The sequence below is a fragment of the Schistocerca nitens genome, chromosome 1, assembly GCF_023898315.1.
Source record: "Schistocerca nitens isolate TAMUIC-IGC-003100 chromosome 1, iqSchNite1.1, whole genome shotgun sequence".
NCBI lineage: Eukaryota > Metazoa > Arthropoda > Insecta > Orthoptera > Acrididae > Schistocerca > Schistocerca nitens.
In genome coordinates, this window is record NC_064614.1 from 269,282,007 (window position 1) to 269,303,478 (window position 21,472).

At 45.2% G+C, this 21,472-nt stretch overlaps 1 protein-coding gene across 1 annotated transcript in view; it reads right to left on the minus strand.

Moving 5' to 3' along the window:
• LOC126242525 (uncharacterized) overlaps positions 1-21,472 on the minus strand; it is a 444,557-nt gene that overhangs the window by 74,410 nt on the left and 348,675 nt on the right. The gene's annotated exons all lie outside the window — the stretch shown is intronic.

Genomic DNA, 21,472 nt, shown 5'->3' on the forward strand with positions numbered 1-21,472 from the left:
TCCCATCCAAATAGATAGAGAGTACACAAAGGGCTGTGGAACTTCATTTAGCGCTCCCTGTGGTGCTACGGCTTTCTGTTGGCCGCCATGTCGTATGTCGCCATTCTGATAGCGAGAGAGTTGATATTTGGTTTAGTAAGCTTCACAACTGCTGAATTTGTTTTCGCAGTAGTGTCTGCCGAACGCTCAGCGTATAAGTGCACGCACAAATCCGGAAAAAAAGACTGAAGTTTGGTGTACCAGTTGTTACATGTGTTCTCTAACTGAGCTGCTTTTCCTGTACATTGATGCATTCGTTTACTAGTGTACATAGGCGTCCGCAAGTAGGGGAAGAGGGGCACTTGCACTCACCTGGAACCTAACTACGGCATTTTTATTCATTACAGATTGATTTCTAGCAGTCATTTTGTATGAGACTGATCTGCAGAAAAGATCCAGTCCAACACTCTGGCTCACAAATCCCGTCGTTGATTCTCAACAGACAAACATAGTACAGCAGAGTCCCGCTAATCCGAACCCCGGTAATACGAACGCTCGGTTAATCCGAACATGAAAGATGTTAGTCAAGTATGGAAAACTGTGCGCTAAACTGCTATATATACACACTAGTTTAATTTACACAGTACAGTAAACATGTATTAGAAAAACTTGTAAGAAAATATTAGGTTTAAACAATGGACATTTTATCCCTAATTTTTAGATGACAAAAACTCAGTCATTGGTTTTTGGCGTAATGAAGACAGTCTGTTATATGATACATACCTGCGCCATCGTCTCATGAACGTCAAATCAGCAGGTGTAGCAGTGGGCAGGTGCTCCAAATAACGTAATGCGAGATCAAGCGCTTCTGCTGCGTCACTGCGTGGCACCAGCTCTCCTTTGTCGCTTTCAGGCTCATTGTCACTTCCCTCACAGCAGTCCACTTCTTCCTGGTCTTGAGCCACAGCAGTAACTAAATCAGCTTCAATATGGTTCTCCTCACATGCCACATACGCTGCCATCCACTCTTTTACGTCTCCTTCACAAGATTCTTCACATCCAGGGATTGTCTGTATCATTTGTAGTTGATTTTCTTCTTCATTTCCAACTGCGTTGTCCTGACATTCAAGATATGTCCACAGTTTTCTCCACGATTTTCTCAGAGTATTTTCGGAAATACTCTGCCATGCCTCAGCGACTCAATAAAGAACGTCCTTCACATTTGTTTTTTCTATTTTGTCCACTAAAGGAATGCTATCATCTTGGATCAGCATTCTTAAAAATTGTTTTCTGTAAATCAGTTTTAATGTTTGCAGTACACCCTGGTCCATCGGCTGTAGAAGTGGTGTAACATTCGGCGGCAAAAACTTCCCCACAATTTCTCCATCACATAATTCCTCAGTGCTGTGGTGAGATGGAGCGTTATCAATCAAAAGGATTGCACGAAGAGTCAAATGAATCTCCTTAGAAAACCGTCGGACAGAGGGAACAAACTGGTCGTGAAACCATTCTTTGAATAGCTTACCATCCATCCATGCTTTTTTCTGGTTGCGATAATATACGGACAGGGACTTCATGTTGCAGTTTTTAAAAGCTCTGGGCCTAGCAGATTTGCTGATCAGCATTAAAGGCAGCTTGTGATTACCAGCAGCGTTGCTGCAAGCTAATCAAGTCACACGATCTTTGCGTATTTTAAAGCAAGTAGCATTGCCTTCTGCTTTGGATTCCAGGTTTTTTGTTGGCAATGCCCTAAAATTAAGGCCAGTCTCGGCAGCGTTATAAATTTGCTGGGGAGAATACTTTCCCTCTCTTATCATTTTTTCAAACTCACCCAAGTATTCCTTAGCTGCATCACGGTCAGAAGAAAGCTTCTCTCCAGTAATTGTTATCTGACGGATTCCATGGCGTGCTTTGAATCTGCCCAACCAACCAGTTCTCGTACTAAAGGCTCATTACTATTCATTACCTAGTTCAGGTAAACAGCCTTCTCCTGAACCAGTGCTCCACTCAAAGGAGCTCCCCTTTCTCTTTCCTGCGTAAACCAAAGGGAAAAAGCTTAATCCACTTTATCGTGCCGGCCGGTGTGGCTGTGATGTTCTAGGCGCATCAGTTTGGAACCGCGTGACTGCTACGGTCGCAGGTTCGAATCCTGCCTCGGGCGTGGATAGGTGTGATGTCCTTAGGTTAGTTAGGTTTAAGTAGTTCTAAGTTGTAGAGGACTGATGACCTCAGAAGTTAAGTCCCATAGCGCTCAGAGCCATTTGAACCATTGAAGCACTTTATCGTACTGGGACTGTTTCAAAGTCTGTCGAATTTCGAGTGTTTTTCGCGAAGATGTTGCACAGGACTGTTCAAGCTTCACTCGGTTCTTCTTCCAATCACAAATGGTTGCTTTACCAACACCCAGTTTAGATACATTATCACCATTGTCTATCCTCTTCAAAGCATTCAGTTTTTCTTTGAGAGTTAACGTTGTATGTTTCCGTTTACTCATGACAAAAATGCGTACACCACCACACCTGTGGTGGTGGGGGGGGGGGGGGGGGTGGCGAGAAAGGGAAGGAAACGGAAGGTGCCGTGGCAGTTACTGGGCAGTTGCATTAACCACTGCGCCATTCGGACAGTGTTTATCGCAAACGTGCGAACTGTCCTGGTACGCCTCTCGGCCGATCGACGTTCCCACCTAGCGCCAACAGTCCACAGTCCCTTTCCACGTCCTCCATGCTCGTTACTTCGAGATTCCCGCAGCAGGTGAGACGTAATCGTGCGTCTGCAATGAAGGCGGTGGACTCATTGCCCATCGAGGTGAATCAGTTACATGAAGGCGTTGTGTCTGTTTTTCCGGACATGTTCATATACGTAGAGCATCTACCACTCAGTCGTCCCCAATTCCCATAAGGAAGCCTCTCCCCTTGACGCATAGCGGAATCACAATAACAGTTTACGATTTGTACGTGGAGAAAGAAAACTCGTGATGGCTTACTTTCTGCATTCGCGTTTACACGACTGAGCTATTGTAGTACTCTCTGAAGAACACAGCCATGTTATGTTTTAGGTGTGGAGACCTACTTGTGTTGTATGTAAACCAGGGGCCTAGAAACGACGGAGTGGCTCCGTCCCCGACGCAGCCGCAGTGGTCCACAAACCCACGACGACTGCCGCAGTCCACTTCACCCCTCCGCTGCTCCACACCGAACCACTCTTTCAGGGTTATAGTGTGATTCGGCCCCCGATGGAACCCCCCCCCCCCCCCCCACCAGAATGTCTCACACCAGACAACTGTAACCCCTATGTTTGCCCGGTAGAGTAATGGGAGTAATGGTGGTGTACGCGTACGTGGAGAACCTGTTTGCGCAGCAATCGCCGACATAGTGTAGCTGAGGCGGAATAAGGGGAACCAGCCCGCATTCGCCGAGGCAGATGGAAAACCGCCTAAAAACCATCCACAGACGGCCAGACGGCTCACTCGACCTCGACATAAGTCCGCCAGGCGGATTCGTGCTGGGAACCAGGCACTCCTTCCCAGTCCAGAAAGCCGTGCCCGCTAACCGGGCGGGCTGTACATCTACTTAATTTCAAATACATGAGACAAAAAGATAAAAGAAAAAAAATAATTTTCTAGGCTAGAAGAGAGGGAGAAAAATGAGAATTTTCAAGGTCGAAAAAATGAGTGGGCCATTTTCAAAGTCTGTGGGTATAACAGAGTACCATATGCTGTCACAGTGTTACGAATTCTGCATTCCAGTTGGCCTGACTGCACAATAACGTGACAAACTGGAGAGACGAGGTTTAGCTTGGTGCAGTTCTAGGCTGCTAATTGTTGACTCTGATCATTCATTCAAGTTTGGTTTGTGGAGGTTCCCCACATTCATCTAATCGTATATTGATCCTGGGTTACACATCATCTAGCCAACCCAAAAAAACTTACCTTTCAAAACACGTTTTGTTCGCCATCGGTATGCTAGTCAACACTAAAGAAATGCATATTATTAAAGTAATGCAATAAACACATTAATAGGAACATTTTTTTTATTTAGCGTATGGCTAATACAGACATATCATGAAATTACATATACATATGTACATATTGACACACAAGAAACTTAAGTTTGTCTTTACAACTCAATATCCAGTCCTTCAATCCAGCGCACTGCATCTGGAGTTGCTAGCAGGAAGTCCTCTTTGGCGCCGTGATAGGCTCGAATCCTGCATTCACTGACAATGTGGTGAACAGTCTGGTATGGAGCCCCGCAGTCACAAGCTGGATCAGGCAGCTTCTTCCACTTAAAGAGAGCATCCCTGCATCGCCCATGGCTGGTACGGATTCTGTTGAAAGTAGACCAGGTCTTGCGTGGTAAGTCGAATCCACTTGGAAGTTGAGCACCTGAGAAGATGTTATGCAGGTGCACATCTGTCACTGCTTCCCACCGACCTTTCCATTCTTCAAGAGGTTTGAAGTTCTTAGCAACCATGTCAGCAGCATCGCACAGAGTTGTATGACGTGATTTCAGTCTCTTGCGATTTAAAAGTGGCAGGTCGCTATGCACGAGTAGGTTAGAATTCCTGGAGATCTTGTGGAATTCTCTCATAAGGGCAGTACATCTGCGTAGATCAGGAGGCATTATACCGGTTAACAGTGGAAGCCAATAAACTGGAGTAGATCTGATTGTGCCAGATATTATGCGCATTGTCGTATTCAGCTGGGTATCAACAAGCCTTGTATGATGACTATTCATCCAAACAGGTGCACAATACTCAGTTCTTGAGTATACCAAGCCCAGAGCTGAAGTTCGCAGGGTGGTTGCTGAAGATCCCCAGGTAGTTCCGCATAGCTTATGGAGGATGTTGTTTCGAGTCCTCAGCTTTTGAGCTAACTTAGGAAGGTGTTGTTTGAAGCATAGTGTACGATCCAGGATGACACCAAGATATTTTGGGTTCCAATTGTGACGAAGAATTCTGCCTCTGAAACTTACCTCCAGTTTTACGTTCGCCAACTGGTTATTTAGATGGAAGCAACACACTTCTGTTTTACTCACACTGGGTTGGAGTCTCCAGATTTTGAAGTAATTGTCTAATGCAGACAGGTCATTGGCTAAAATCTCTTCTGTTGTCTTCATTTCCTGGTGTTTGACGGCTAGAGCCAGATCATTGGCATAGCAGTATTTTCTGGACGAAGTGTCAGGTAGATCAGATAGATATAGGTTGAACAGTAAGGGTGAGAGAAGTGATCCTTGAGGCAATCCGTTGTTCAGCTTCCTCTCCTTACTTATGTTGCTTCCAGTGATTACCTGGAACTTCCGATCACTTAGCATGCTGTTAATCAGTCGAGCCATTGTTGTGCAGGGTATGACGCGGAGAAATTTGTAGATAAGGCCTTCCCTCCACACAGTGTCGAAGGCGGCAGTTAGATCAACAAATGCCACAGATGTTTGCTGCTTCATTTGGTATCCTGACTCTATGAAGGATGTGAGAGACAATACTTGGTCGCAGCAGCTACGCCCTGGTCTGAAGCCTGCCTGATCAACTGGAACGTTCTCTAAGATAGCGCTACTTATTCTGTTATATATTAGCCTTTCAAAACGCTTGTAGCAGCAGCTGAGTAGGGAAATGGGGCGATAGTTTTCTACCTTGTTGCTGGGTTTGCCAGGTTTCAGAACAGATATTATCTTCACCTTTTTAAACTCAGATGGAAGTTGACCAGTCAGCAGGATGTCAGTGAAGAATTCTGCCAGCCATTTCTTAGCTTTTCCTCCCATATGGATCAGGAATTCTGGGTGGATACCATCGAATCCAGGTGCCTTAAGAGGTTTGAGGTCCTTCAGTCCAGAGTCAATGTCTGAAACTGTGAAGGGATGGGTATACTCAGATGAGGGAGATGCCTTCTTTTTCAGGTCACGAAGCTGTCGTCTGATATGTCTTGTGTGTTTCTTGTCAGGAGGTACTCTTGAGGTAGTAATGATATGGGAAGCAATTTGGTCTGGTGTTACTTCGGAATTTTTTCTGCATGCTGGTGCACTTCCTCCCAGTTTTCTCAGAACACTCCATGCTTTCCTGCTCGAGTGGGTAAAGTCCATAGTTTTGACTGTTTCTGCCCATTTCTGCCTCCGAGACATGTCCAAGCTGGACAATAGTTCCGTAGCTATCTCTGGGTCACCACTTTGCTGGAAGTATTGGTACAGTGTTTCACTTTCCTCAATCCATCCTGGAACATATTCTTTTCGGTATCCTCTTGGCATACACTTTTTAGCTGTTGCTGTTACTGCACCAATGAAGCGTTGATAGTTATTATGTGATGGAGGTATCCATCGAATGGTCTTATCCAGTTCCGTTGAAAACTTCATCCAGTCGGCTTTCTGGAAATTCCATCGAGCATGCGGAGTTGATCGTATGACAGGAACAGTGCAGCCAATTTGTATTATTACAGGTCTGTGTTGGCTGTGAGGAAAGACATCTATCACTTTCCTTGTGGTGTTGATGGGAAAGCCAGTTTCGTTGCAGCTAACAAAGCATAATTCAGGATTTGAATCCTTGTCCCAAGCAGCTGACCTGAAAGTGCCTTGATCTTTGGCATCAAACACTAGATGAAGATTATTCTCTTCGATCCATTCTGCAAGCATGCTCCCATTTTCATCATTTTGAGAGTACTTCCAAAGCTCATGGTGACTATTGAAGTCTCCTACGTAAATTGCAGGATGTTCTGCTGTGTGTAGGACAAAATCGGGCCATGTTGTTTTGGGTGGTTTGTAAACATTTGTAATAGTAATGCCGTGCAATTGTATGACAACTGTATGTATATCTGCCTCCACACTTACAGAAAACAGTGAAGCTTCGTTTATATTGTTACGGACATACGTAGCAATTCCATACACCTCGTGGTAAGTTACATCAAGTGCAGAATATCCAGGAATTCGACCTCGGCTTCGGAATATTTCTTCGCTGGAAACACGAGTTTCTTGAATGGCGACGACATCGATATTGTTGTCCAGCAAAAATTTTGACAGGTAGTCACACTTTGCCCTGCTAATGCTTTCGATATTCAGTTGAAGGAGTCTGATAGTTGGTCCAATGTTTCTTGTTAATGAGCTCTGAAAAGAACTGTTTCTGCTATTTAGTTGATATGTCATTGCCAGGAGATCCTATGGATAGTCTGGCTGCCTGTAATCACTGTTGCTTAATTAGCACCACCCAGGAGGCACGTGTAGGGTATTTTAAGGTTAAACCTACGGACGTGAGCAACGCTACCTCCCTAATAGGAACATAAGTGACGCTATAAAAGCAAACCAAACATCACAGACAGCATAAAAGTTGAACAAGCATTTTCCAAAATTTATTCCCTGTTTCTCCACTTTGAGAGGTATTGATGTGGCGTTCTTGTGGGTATCTACCACGATTTTCTCAAGCATTCTGACTTCTTTTCCTGTTTTAGAATTTGAGTCTTCAGTTTCAATTTAATAATATGAATAAAGCATTTTTGCGAATATTCTCTAGCTTGTTGGAAAACCTGAATTTAATCGTCTGAGGAAATAATTTCAGATCTTTAAATAAAAACGTGGCCTCCATATTCATATTAACAACACAAACAAATGTACTTTGCATATAATACTGAAATATACTTGCAATTTTGTACCCAAGAAATCTACCTTAAAAATACTAAGTACATAATTATCAATCTTTTTGTTTTATGCACTTCTTGTCAAATTCAGTTCTTGGGCCACGAGACATTTTCAAACTCGAAGAGTCAATTATTATCAAGAGTGCCAAGTTTTGAATCTTTCCCCCTCTTGGAAAAATTTCTGCAGATGCCCGCGCTTGTGTAATACAACTTATTTTATGCAATTTCCTCTTTCCATATACTTGAACCCACATTATGCTCCCAGAACCTTGTGACGATGGAGAATCTTCACAAATGTTTGCAGTAAACTTTTTTAACATTTCCGAAGGGTCAAACAAATCGTTAGATTTTTTTTTTGTGGCAGGAAACCCAGTTGCTGGACGGAAAGTATGGTGAATTAAGCGTCTTTTGTATGAGTATTGTAAAGCAACTGGCAGCTGCAATATTCTTTGCTCGAATATTTGTTCCTGCTGCCTTTGTTGAAGTTTAAATTTCTTGTAAGCAAGTAATTACTAGTTATAAATTACAACTCTAAGTTATAATGTGAATCGTGTACACAAAAAGTTTAAATTACTTCATGGAAACAATCTTCGTATCGTTTTGTACATGAGTAGCCATTTGGATCCACACAGTGAATAGACGATAAACTGATTCAGGGGACTGACACTTTAGTTAGGTAGTTTCTTAAGTATTAATTTCAGACACTTACGATCAGCCAGCAGCTTGTCCGTACATTAACTGGCTAGCTGGGTTATGCCTTGTACATGACCCGTAAGTTGGAGTTTCCGTATGTGATCCCGGTGAAGCACCCTTTATTTCATTTATTTCAAATTCAAATACAAATTTACCCACACGCTACGTGCAGTTTATACAGAAACAAACTTTTCTAGAACATTTTTATGTGGAGTCTCTGTTCTCCGCACTTTGTGGATTACACATATATTCCACTGATGCTTGATTATTTTTTCGTATTGGGTATATCTCACGTATCGTAAAGAATGTTTTAAACCACACGAAAACTAATACAAAACTGACTATCCGGACTATGTTTTCCCATTCTGAAAGTCACGCAGGACAACAGTATATGTATGTACGCATGTGTTACAGTCACTGCTGAAAGACGGCGTATATCAAGTGTTCGTCCTCTACAATCAGAGCACAGATGGATTTTATTTCGTAATTATTTGCCACATTATCTACCACTATCCTATACCGCGCCCAATTGTTTTGATAACATGTCCTGGAGAGGCCTTCAGCTTGCCTCACTGTCGTCGCGGTGTCGCATCTCTGTGGTAGTCTCTTTGGCCCAACGCTCCCATCACAGCAGAAGAACCGTTAGGCACTGGGAGCACTTCTACCCACCTGCAGGTGATTCTGCAGAGCTGATAGGAACGGAACGCTTCTGTTCTCTGACTGACAAGGTTTAATGCTTTCGAGCGGCTTCAGGTCCTCTCAGACGTGCGAATATAACACAGCCCGCTCCCCACTTGGGTATTCGAGCAGAGCGGCTTAGGCTTTGTCTCTTCAGGGAGTAGTTATAGCTCATTAACGGTACTCAGAGTGCTCCATTGTTCATCTCAGGCGACCACTCCTGTTTTCGTCAGCTGGAATCCCAAACTACGTTTTGCCGCACCGCAGTCACACAATTCATATCCACAGGCAAAGCGGAATCAAGGGCCTTGCAACTACATGAGACCTTACAATGCAGAGTGGCCTGTAATGACAGTCGATACCAACATTGTGAATCACGAGTTCATTCTCAGTTCTTGTAACTTGTGGTTTCTCTGCCCACCGTGAGGAATGCTCGATGACGGAGAAGTGTTCAAGTATCACAGTTTTCGTGTTACGAGGGTCACTTCAAAACTCCTGCGCACTGCGCATGTGCAGCCGTTACGGTGGCGTGAATAAGCTGAAATTCGTATCAGTTGTGAGTGAGACTTTAGGAGTGATGGTCGTATATGTGTTTGTTGGTTCGCGTGGTTGTATCGTAAGTAATTCAGTTTTAAAATGGGAGCTGAAACAGTCAGGTAGTGAACAGCGTTCCTACATCAAAATCGAATCAATAAGTGGGAAGAACCTAACGCAAATTTACAACGCTTTGATGATGATGACGTTTGGTTCGTGGGGCGCTCAACTGAGCGATCATCAGCGCCCGTGCACATTCTCAATCCGTACACAGTCCAATCTAACCACTTTAATGAATAATGATGGAATGATGAGGACAACACAAACACCCAGTCCCCAGGCAGAGAAAATCCCCAACCCAGTCGGGAATCGACCCCAGGACCCCGTGATCCAGAGGTAGCAACGCTAGCCACTAGACCACGAGCTGCGGTCACAACGCTTAGAGAGAGATGTGTGGGAATAGTGTAGTGGATCGGCGAACAGTATCACGGCGGTCTGTTCGTTTCCATGATGGTCGAGTAAGCGCTGAAGACAACTCGAGAAGTGGAAGGCCATCAGCCACAACAAATTACGCCTCTCAATTTATTGTTAATATCATTTTGAGAGCGGATCGATGAAAACAATGCGACGAATTTGCATATGAGGCCAGAATGTCCGTCGCTCCAGTTTACAGAATCATAACTGAAAAGTTAAAGATGAGAAACGCGCTGCCAGATACGATTCGCATGATGTGAGTGAAGAACAGAAATCAGGTCGCAAAAGTTCAACGTTATCGAACAGAAGAAGAACAGTTTCCGAAATGTATTGTTGCACGTGACAGACCCTAAATACGAGATTGTGGGCCACAACTGAAACTGCAGTTCCGACTTTCAACACACGAAAAAATTTCGCTATCAACAATCACACGTGAAACTGATGATGATTTTTGCGTATGAGATAAATGGAGTCATTATATAGGTTGACTCTTACACTGAAGATTACAGCAACCAGCCACTTTTTACAATGCTATTTATTTATTTAAACAGCGCCGTTACCGGTTTCGAACCGACAGGTTCATCTTCAGAAGGCTAGTTCACGTTTTACATTAGATTTCGCCTTTTGTTTCCCCACCAGACGAAACTTCCTTGGAGTGGTGGTGCCCTACACCCAAAAAAAGATGTGAGACAACGTCTTTTTTAACTGCAGTTGTGCCTCACAACGATTTGAAGTTGGGTAAATGAATTATTATTAAACGGAAGATGTTTCGGTTACTTACGATGAAGAATCTGTGCCATTATGTCCCAGTGCAGGTTGCTTTTCATCTTGCAGCAGAGAAAACTGTATAATGCACTTTTTGTATATATATATGCACGTAATGTAAAATACCATTCACACATTAAGAAGCTTCATCACATAGAGGTATGTATACAAAGATGGCGATGTTACAACCATAACTACGCCAAAGACTTCCACCCTCAGAGATATTTCATTATGCACCCTCAGAGATATTTCATTATGTACATGTACGTGATAGTAGAAATTTACAAATTGCTAAAGTTACATTACTTACTATTTACAATGAAAGAAAACTGACTAAAATTAAGGTAAACAAATAAAGCAATCAGTTATAAAATGGTACTGCAGTGATATTATGTAATATTATGGCATACACTGGAACAAAAGTAAATGATAGGGCCCACGTGTACATAAATAAATATTACAACTATGGAATATTATGGCTTGCATTGAAATCACAGTAAATGGGCTTGAATGGATGCACATATATAAAAATATTACAACAGTGATTTTTTTCTTCTTTTTGCTTTAAATTGGATAGCAGGCGAATGAAATTTTGAAGAAAGGCTGCATTGGCTAACTCGGTTTGTTCATTAAGGAGATTTTGTGGTGATTTGCTTTTATATACGTATATTTCAATCTCCTCAAGCAAATTCATAAGGCTACCTTTCTCAGCACGGTGCAATATTTGTACATGGCCTTCAATTCTTTTTATTCCATGACTGTTGGTAGTTGTGTGCATGGCAAATGTGGATTCTGAAAAGTTGTTCAAAAGTATGGCATCTATATGCTCTTTGAACCGTGTCTCGATGCTTCTTCCAGTTTGTCCTAATAGTAAGAAGGGCAACTTTGGCAGCTGAGTGTGTATATGTCAGATTTTTTTATATGGGGGGTTGTTATTCTTTAAGTTGTGAACTGCTAACTGCTGGATTTTGTTGTTTGTGTGGAAGTTTATTTTAATGTTTGTGCTTTTAAATAGGCTGCTTATTTTATAGGATATGCTACCTAAGAAAGATCGTGCAATATATTTTCTGCTGTTTTCTACCGTGTCATGTGTAAGCCGCATAGTTGTCTGGTGTGCAGTTTTGTTGGCTGATGGTTTTTGGATTTTTTGTGATAGTGTGTCTATCATGAGAGGGCTGCATCCATTGCTTGAGACTATGGTTTTAATGATACTGATTTGTTTTTCTTTTTTAACTGGTTCAAGTGGAATTTTGTGTAGGCGGTTCAGTGTGGATCTAAAGTATACCATCTTATGCTGGTCTGGATGACAAGACGAGCTGTTGATACATACATCAGTGGATGTTTGTTTTCTATAAATATCAAAGTGATGTTAATAGTTTTTCTTGGGTGATTTTTACATCTAGGATATTGATGCAGTTGTTGGTCTCAAGTTCAATGGTGAATTTAATGTTTTTGTGCATGCTACTCAGATTTGTTGCTAACATGTCTATTTCCTCGTTTGTGCCATTAAAAAGTATAATTGTATCATCAACATATCTTTTATAGTAGATGAATTTGCTGTTGATGTGACCATTAGCTTCAAAAATGTCTGCTCTTAGTGATTTATGTAAATATTTGCTAACATACCAGCTAGGCTGTTACCCATTGCCAGCCAATCTTTCTGTTTGTATATTTTGTTATTGAAACTGAAGTAATTGCATGACAGTACCAAGGTGAGTAACTCAATGAGCTCATAGATCACTGCCACACTTAGTTTCTTGTGTTTGAGAGATTGTTTCTGAATATGTTTATGGTGTCTTCTATAGGGATGTTAGTATAAAGTAAACATGTCAAGTGATGCAAATCTGGTTGCAGTGGAATGTAAACATCGTTAATAATTCTTTGAGTTCATATGTGTTAATGGAGAATTTTCTTTCAAAGGTATAGTTGGTATTAAGTAGAGCAAGCAGTTTGTTATTTAACCTAAATGTAGGGCTGTTCCTAGAGTTCTCAGTTGGCCTGATAGGAAGTTTTCTTAACACTCTTCACTGCCTAAGTAACACTAGTTGGTGTGCAGATCACTCTACTATTCTGCAGTTCTATAAAGTTACAGAGTCCCACCGTGATTATGGGAGTCTGGCATAAGGTTTGGCATACCCTCAGCATTGCAGATACTAGACCCAATACACCACTGTAGGGTTCAGCTTATGACAGGAGCTTTCCACACAAGCGCTATGAATAGCCTACTCGTGAAGACTTAGGTCCCTCCATTGCAAATCAGGAGCCAACAACTGCTTGTTGATTGTGCCACACATGTTCATAGTTCACCTGAGCATCCAAATTACCTCCTCTTCCCAAACAGGGTAATCCATCTCCCACAATGGCAGCCCAGGTCAGGGATTAAAACAGATGTACTCGTTCGATCCCTTCTTTCTGAACTCAAGATTTTCCCTCTACCATCATTCTTCTTGGTACACTTACGTAGAAATCCATGGCCAATACCTCAGCCACAGCTTCATCTGGACCTGTCACAAGGCCCAAAAGACTCAGTTCATCCTAAGGCCCTCCACCATCAATTTTTCTCTATTCCTGGAGCGTTCCAAGATTATGCTCACGCTGGACATACTGAACACTACTCCTCACCAGGATGGGTGCAGTGTTTTCACTGCAGAGTTGGTAGCCATCTCTCACGCTCTTGAGCACATCTTCTCTTGCACCGGTGAGTTCTTCCTCATCTGTAGTGACTCCTTAAGCAGCCTACAAGCTCTCGATCACTTCTATCCTCGTCATCCTTTGGTAATGACTCTCCAGGAGTCTGTTTATGTCTTTGAACAACGTGACGTTCGATGGCTTTCATGTGGACCCCCGGTCATGTCGGAATCGCAGGAGCTGAACTTTTTGGCAGGCTGGCCAAACAGCCTACTAGTAAACACACACTGGAGATCAGCACACCGGAAGCTGATCTCCGATCGGTATTAGGACGTAAAGTTTTTGGGATCGGGAGTACCGAATGGCACACCCTACCAACGCCCAATAAATTGCGTTCTATAAAGGAGACAAGAAATGTGTGGAGGTCATCCATGTGAGCCACTCGCAGGGATTCCATTGCCCTCCGCCGGCTCTGCATCGGCCATACATGACTGACCCATGGTCATCACTTCCGTCATGAGAACCCACCCCAGTGTCGTTGCTGAACCCACTGACAGTAGTCCACATCTTGTTGGACTGTCCCAATCTAGCCGCCCTGTGGCGAACTTTTAACCTTCCTGATGCATTGTCTGTGGTGTTAGGTGACAATGCATCAATGGCTGATCTAGTTCAATGTTTTTTTTTCCGAGGAGGGTTTTTTTATCATTCTATTCCAGGCCATCACCCTACTTGCATTTTAACTCTTCTTCCTAGCTCCCTCTGGTGTTGCCCGTTTGGCTTGGTGTTCGTACTTTCACCATCTGTTTTTCTCTTGCCTTGCATTTTTTAGGCTGGAGCTTTTAGTGTTTTGCAAGAGTGGCTAGCTCATGGTTTTTTTATTCTTGTGGTCAGCCAGTCAAATCCATCTGCTATATTGTTTTAACGCCTCCTATCACTTTTTCTGTTAGTTAATTTTTCAGTGTTGGCTTCATAATTTCGTTTTCTACTTCGGTTTGGTTACAAACTTAGTTTTACGCTTTTGTTCCTTCCCCAAATTTCAGGCGATACGACTCTTTTGTGGATTGGTTTTAATCCAAGACCTATTAGACTAAGGAATGAGGGACTGATAATCTAGCCGTTTAGTCCCTTTAATCTAAAAACAACCAAGCAGATAGGACCTACACATGGAGCTATAGTCTGTGGTGCGATGTCGTATGGCAGCAGAAATACCCTCGTGGTTACATCACGCATTCTAACTGCAGTCTGGTGATTCGATCTAGTGTGCAGCCATTCATGAAGAGCTTTCCAGGGCGTGTTTTCCAACAGGATAACGTACGCCCACATACCGCTGTTTTAACCCAACATGCTCTACAGAGTGTCAAGATGTTGTCTTGGCCCGCTCGATCATCAGTCAGTCTCCAATCGAGCACATATGGGACACCATCACACGACAACTCCTGCGTCATCCACAAACAGCATTATCCGTCCCTGTGTTGACCGATCATGGTTGCATGGAACTCCATCTTGAAAACTGACATCCGACACATGTACAACACAATGTATGCACGTTTGCATGCTTGCATTCAACATCCTGACTGTTGCACCAGTTATTAATATACCAGCATTTCACATTTGTAATGGCTTATCTCGCGTTTGTACTGATAATCACTTAAATACACTCCTGGAAATGGAAAAAAGAACACATTGACACCGGTGTGTCAGACCCACCATACTTGCTCCGGACACTGCGAGAGGGCTGTACAAGCAATGATCACACGCACGGCACAGCGGACACACCAGGACCCGCGGTGTTGGCCGTCGAATGGCGCTAGCTGCGCAGCATTTGTGCACCGCCGCCGTCAGTGTTAGCCAGTTTGCCGTGGCATACGGAGCTCCATCGCAGTCTTTAACACTGGTAGCATGCCGCGACAGCGTGGACGTGAACCGTATGTGCAGTTGACGGACTTTGAGCGAGGGCGTATAGTGGGCATGCGGGAGGTCGGGTGGACGTACCGCCGAATTGCTCAACACGTGGGGCGTGAGGTCTCCACAGTACATCGATGTTGTCGCCAGTGGTCGGCGGAAGGTGCACGTGCCCGTCGACCTGGGACCGGATCGCAGCGACGCACGGATGCACGCCAAGACCGTAGGATCCTACGCAGTGCCGTAGGGGACCGCACCGCCACTTCCCAGCAAATTAGGGACACTGTTGCTCCTGGGGTATCGGCGAGGACCATTCGCAACCGTCTCCATGAAGCTGGGCTACGGTCCCGCACACCGTTAGGCCGTCTTCCGCTCACGCCCCAACATCGTGCAGCCCGCCTCCAGTGGTGTCGCGACAGGCGTGAATGGAGGGACGAATGGAGACGTGTCGTCTTCAGCGATGAGAGTCGCTTCTGCCTTGGTGCCAATGATGGTCATATGCGTGTTTGGCGCCGTGCAGGTGAGCGCCACAATCAGGACTGCATACGACCGAGGCACACAGGGCCAACACCCGGCATCATGGTGTGGGGAGCGATCTCCTACACTGGCCGTACACCACTGGTGATCGGCGAGGGGACACTGAATAGTGCACGGTACATCCAAACCGTCATCGAACCCATCGTTCTACCATTCCTAGACCGGCAAGGGAACTTGCTGTTCCAACAGGACAATGCACGTCCGCATGTATCCCGTGCCACCCAACGTGCTCTAGAAGGTGTAAGTCAACTACCCTGGCCAGCAAGATCTCCGGATCTGTCCCCCATTGAGCATGTTTGGGACTGGATGAAGCGTCGTCTCACGCGGTCTGCACGTCCAGCACGAACGCTGGTCCAACTGAGGCGCCAGGTGGAAATGGCATGGCAAGGCGTTCCACAGGACTACATCCAGCATCTCTACGATCGTCTCCATGGGAGAATAGCAGCCTGCATTGCTGCGAAAGGTGGATATACACTGTACTAGTGCCGACATTGTGCATGCTCTGTTGCCTGTGTCTGTGTGCCTGTGGTTCTGTCAGTGTGATCATGTGATGTATCTGACCCCAGGAATGTGTCAATAAAGTTTCCCCTTCCTGGGACAATGAATTCACGGTGTTCTTATTTCAATTTCCAGGAGTGTATGTTACCTAGACAAATGTATCCCCGAAGTTTCGTTACTCTACATTAAAATTTCTTGGTGTAGCAATTTTTTTCCGTCTGAGTATTTAAAACTAGGTTTAGGAAAAGGAAATTCCAGGTTGAAATTAACTGAAATAATCCTAACAATTTTTTTAATAGGGTGGTTACAATTAAACTTTCGCTCCTTGAGGCGTGTCGACGGAAAACTGTTTAACGTTTGGGGATCCAACTATATAGTAATGATGTGCGCTGCAGGATTTGCGTTGTTGTTAGTGTTAATGCCATGACTTGTCATTAGGCGCCTGTACTGGTATGGCGAAGTAGGTTTGAAACGCAAGCAACGGTGTGCACCTCAGTTGCATATAGTCACCATAGGTCTGGAAAAGGTGAGCAGAGCATTACTCGTAAAGCTATTTGATGGAAACAATAGCAATAGCGCTGCTGCTCTTCATGTGTATCGATGCATTAAAGGAATAGGGAAACGTCCTCTTTCCACACCGGGGTTGAAGAACGTGATTCGGAAGTTCGCATTAACTGGCGATTTGGGGAAATGCTTCTGGGAGAGTCCGGCGACGAGTTGCGCCACAAATTGACGAAGAAATTACAGTTGCTATGGCTGAGAATGCTGGACGCAATACACGATCTTCAAACAGTGCACGAGCTGTGTCAAGACAGCTGATCGTTCCATGGCCCACCGGCGTTTCAGGAAGCAGTAGCGCAATCTCTAGTCCGGTTCCAGGCTGTCGTGGAAGCTGATGGTTGTTATACTGAGCAACATTTCTAATTTTGAACGTAAATATAGTACGCAAATGTCAATTGTTACCCTCTCATGTAGAAATTGAAAGGGGTTACTTCCTATGGTTTATTCGTTATTTCAGTTGCGAATGTCCTTACAAATGTTCCCACAAAGTTTCATTGTCTTATGGTAAGTATTTTTCATGGGGGCTATCTCAAGTACGAAAATTATGTTATACGAGAGGGACTCAAATGAAAAACTTAAATTTGTAATAACAAATCCAAATTTCGCGCCGTTATCCTGTAAGTTGGTAAGCGTGCTACAAACAGCGTGCAGAATGGCCTGTAGGTGGCAGCATTGTGCAGATGCACACACACCGTCGCAGCATCGGTATAAAGATGGCCGCCCCACTTGCGACTTGCACGAGGGAAGAACAGCGTTCTGTTATTCGGTTTTTGAGCAGCGAAGGTGTGAAACCTAATGAAATTCATCAACGAATGAAGGTTCAGTACGGTGATGCATGTTTGTCACAGCAGTAAGTCTACGAATGGAGTAGGAATTTCGCAAATGGTGTGACTTCAGTGCAAGATGCTCCTCGTCCAGGTCAGGCACAACGAGTTGTGACTGCGCAGAACATTGCAGCAGTTGAAGCCATAGTTAAGGAAAACCGCCGAGTGACACTGAATGACATTGCAGCATGTTTACGGATTAGTCATGGGTCAGCACACCACATTGTGCATGATGTGCTCCAGTTTCACAAAGTGTCTGCAAGATGGGTGCCACGGCAACTGACTCCTGAAATGAGGGAACGCCGTGTTGATGCTTGTGAAGAACTTCTTCGGCGCTTTGAACGAAAAGGTGATGGCTTTCTTGCAAGAATCGTTACTGGGGACGAAACTTGGGTTCACTTACACCAACCGAAAACGAAGAGAGCGAGCAAGGAATGGCGCCATTGATCATCACCACAACCAAAGAAGTTTCGAACAGAACCATCAGCAGGTAAGGTTATGCTGACTCTCGTTTGGGACGAAAAAGGCGTAATTTTGGAGCATTACATGCCTAAAGGGACTACTGTCGCCAGTGTATCACACACAGATCTCCTAAAAAATCATCTGCAGCCTGCAAACAAATCAGAGCGACGTGGATTACTGTCAGCAGGTGCCCTCTTGCAACATGACAATGCAAGGCCCCACAGTGCCCGTACAACAGTTGCAACAATCACAGACCTGCATTTTGAGTGTCTTCCTCATCCACCATACTCACCAGACCTTGCCATAAGTGTTTTCCATACGTTTGGGCCACTCAAAGACGCGATGGGAGGAAAGAAGTTCCGTTCTGATGAAGAAGTACGCCACACGGTGCATGAGTGGTTGCGCGGACTACCAAAAGAGTTTTTTTCTGAAGGAATTTATGCACTTTGTAAGCGCTGGAAGACTTGCATTGAGCGTGGGGGAGATTATGTTGAAAAGTGATACAGCTTTGTACCATTTCTGCACAATAAATAATATTTAAAAAAATATTTAAGGTTTTCATTTGACTCCCCCTCGTAACCACCATGTACCCTATGGAACCCTTAGTGGGTACGGTTATTTGTGGTGATACAAAGAACTGCGGCATGTTATGTATCGATTTTGTTTAGTGAGTGTCAGAACGTCACGAAGACACTTACGAACCTTCAATGGTAGACGCTAAAAGATAGTCATGAAATGTATTCGCAGTTGCAAATACACTCCTGGAAATTGAAATAAGAACACCGTGAATTCACTGTCCCAGGAAGGGGAAACTTTATTGACACATTCCTGGGGTCAGATACATCACATGATCACACTGACAGAACCACAGGCACACAGACACAGGCAACAGAGCATGCACAATGTCGGCACTAGTACAGTGTATATCCACCTTTCGCAGCAATGCAGGCTGCTATTCTCCCATGGAGACGATCGTAGAGATGCTGGATGTAGTCCTGTGGAACGCCTTGCCATGCCATTTCCACCTGGCGCCTCAGTTGGACCAGCGTTCGTGCTGGACGTGCAGACCGCGTGAGACGACGCTTCATCCAGTCCCAAACATGCTCAATGGGGGACAGATCCGGAGATCTTGCTGGCCAGGGTAGTTGACTTACACCTTCTAGAGCACGTTGGGTGGCACGGGATACATGCGGACGTGCATTGTCCTGTTGGAACAGCAAGTTCCCTTGCCGGTCTAGGAATGGTAGAACGATGGGTTCGATGACGGTTTGGATGTACCGTGCACTATTCAGTGTCCCCTCGACGATCACCAGTGGTGTACGGCCAGTGTAGGAGATCGCTCCCCACACCATGATGCCGGGTGTTGGCCCTGTGTGCCTCGGTCGTATGCAGTCCTGATTGTGGCGCTCACCTGCACGGCGCCAAACACGCATACGACCATCATTGGCACCAAGGCAGAAGCGACTCTCATCGCTGAAGACGACACGTCTCCATTCGTCCCTCCATTCACGCCTGTCGCGACACCACTGGAGGCGGGCTGCACGATGTTGGGGCGTGAGCGGAAGACGGCCTAACGGTGTGCGGGACCGTAGCCCAGCTTCATGGAGACGGTTGCGAATGGTCCTCGCCGATACCCCAGGAGCAACAGTGTCCCTAATTTGCTGGGAAGTGGCGGTGCGGTCCCCTACGGCACTGCGAAGGATCCTACGGTCTTGGCGTGCATCCGTGCGTCGCTGCGGTCCGGTCCCAGGTCGACGGGCACGTGCACCTTCCGCCGACCACTGGCGACAACATCGATGTACTGTGGAGACCTCACGCCCCACGTGTTGAGCAATTCGGCGGTACGTCCACCCGGCCTCCCGCATGCCCACTATACGCCCTCGCTCAAAGTCCGTCAACTGCACATACGGTTCACGTCCACGCTGTCGCGGCATGCTACCAGTGTTAAAGACTGCGATGGAGCTCCGTATGCCACGGCAAACTGGTTGACACTGACGGCGGCGGTGCACAAATGCTGCGCAGCTAGCGCCATTCGACGGCCAACACCGCGGTTCCTGGTGTGTCCGCTGTGCCGTGCGTGTGATCATTGCTTGTACAGCCCTCTCGCAGTGTCCGGAGCAAGTATGGTGGGTCTGACACACCGGTGTCAATGCGTTCTTTTTTCCATTTCCAGGAGTGTATGAAGCATCTCCAGCTGCATGACACATCGACGACGACATATGGAAGGTTTGGTCTGGCCGTGAGTCGTGCTTCGCTAGCCGTAGCAGTGACAACTGCTTGAGTAAAACGGGAAATCCGGGTACGGCACAAATTTTCATTGTCGTCATTCCGTTATACAGCTGCAGAAGGTTCATACTCGAAACTGCAAATACACTTCATGTCTTTGATAGCAGCTGTAGTCGCCGCAGTACCTGCACGTCCGGAGAAACATTGCGTCGTACACAAACACTGCAATTTCGCACTAAAAGAAAGGCGTTGAAGCACCAGGGAGTGGTTCACCGATGAGACTGCAAGGGCGTGTATTCCCAGAATAGTCGCACTCCATCGGACTTCCCTTTGCGAATAGCTCTTGTAATTAATCTATATTTAAATCATACTCCGCAGGCCACCCAGTGGTGTGTGGCGGAGGGTACTTTCGGTACCACTATCGGATCCCTCCAACCCTGTTCCACTCGCGAATAGTGCGCGGGAAGAATGATTGTCGGTAAGCCTCTATATTGTCTCTAATTTTTCGAATTTTCTCCTCGTGGTCAATACGCGAGATGTATGTGGGGGGAATTAATATGCTGTCCGACTCCTGAAAAGTGCTGTCTCGAAATTTCAATAGTAAATCTCTCCATGATCCACAACGTCTCTCTTGTAACGTCTCTCAATGGAGTTGTTTAGCATATCCGTAACGCTGTCTCGGCAGCTAAACGGTGCCGTGCTTTTCCCACTATCTGCTTTATATGGTCATTCCACTTAGGTCACTCTGGATAGTTCCGCCTAGGTATTTTACGTCAGACGGTGTCTCTCTCGCCGGCCGCGGGGGTCTAGCGGTTCTAGGCGCTCAGTCCGGAACCGCGCGACTGCTACGGTGGCAGGTTCGAATCCTGCCTCGGGCATGGATGTGTGTGATGTCCTTAGGTTAGTTAGGTTTAAGTAGTTCTAAGTTCTAGGGGACTAATGACCACAGATGTTAAGTCCCGTAGGGCTCAGAGCCATTTGAACCATTTTTTTAGACGGTGTCTCCAGCTGTTTGTCATCAGTAGTGTAGCTGTACAGTAGTGGATTTCTTTTCTTATGTATGCGCACTATGTTACACTTATTTACGTTCAGGGTCAAC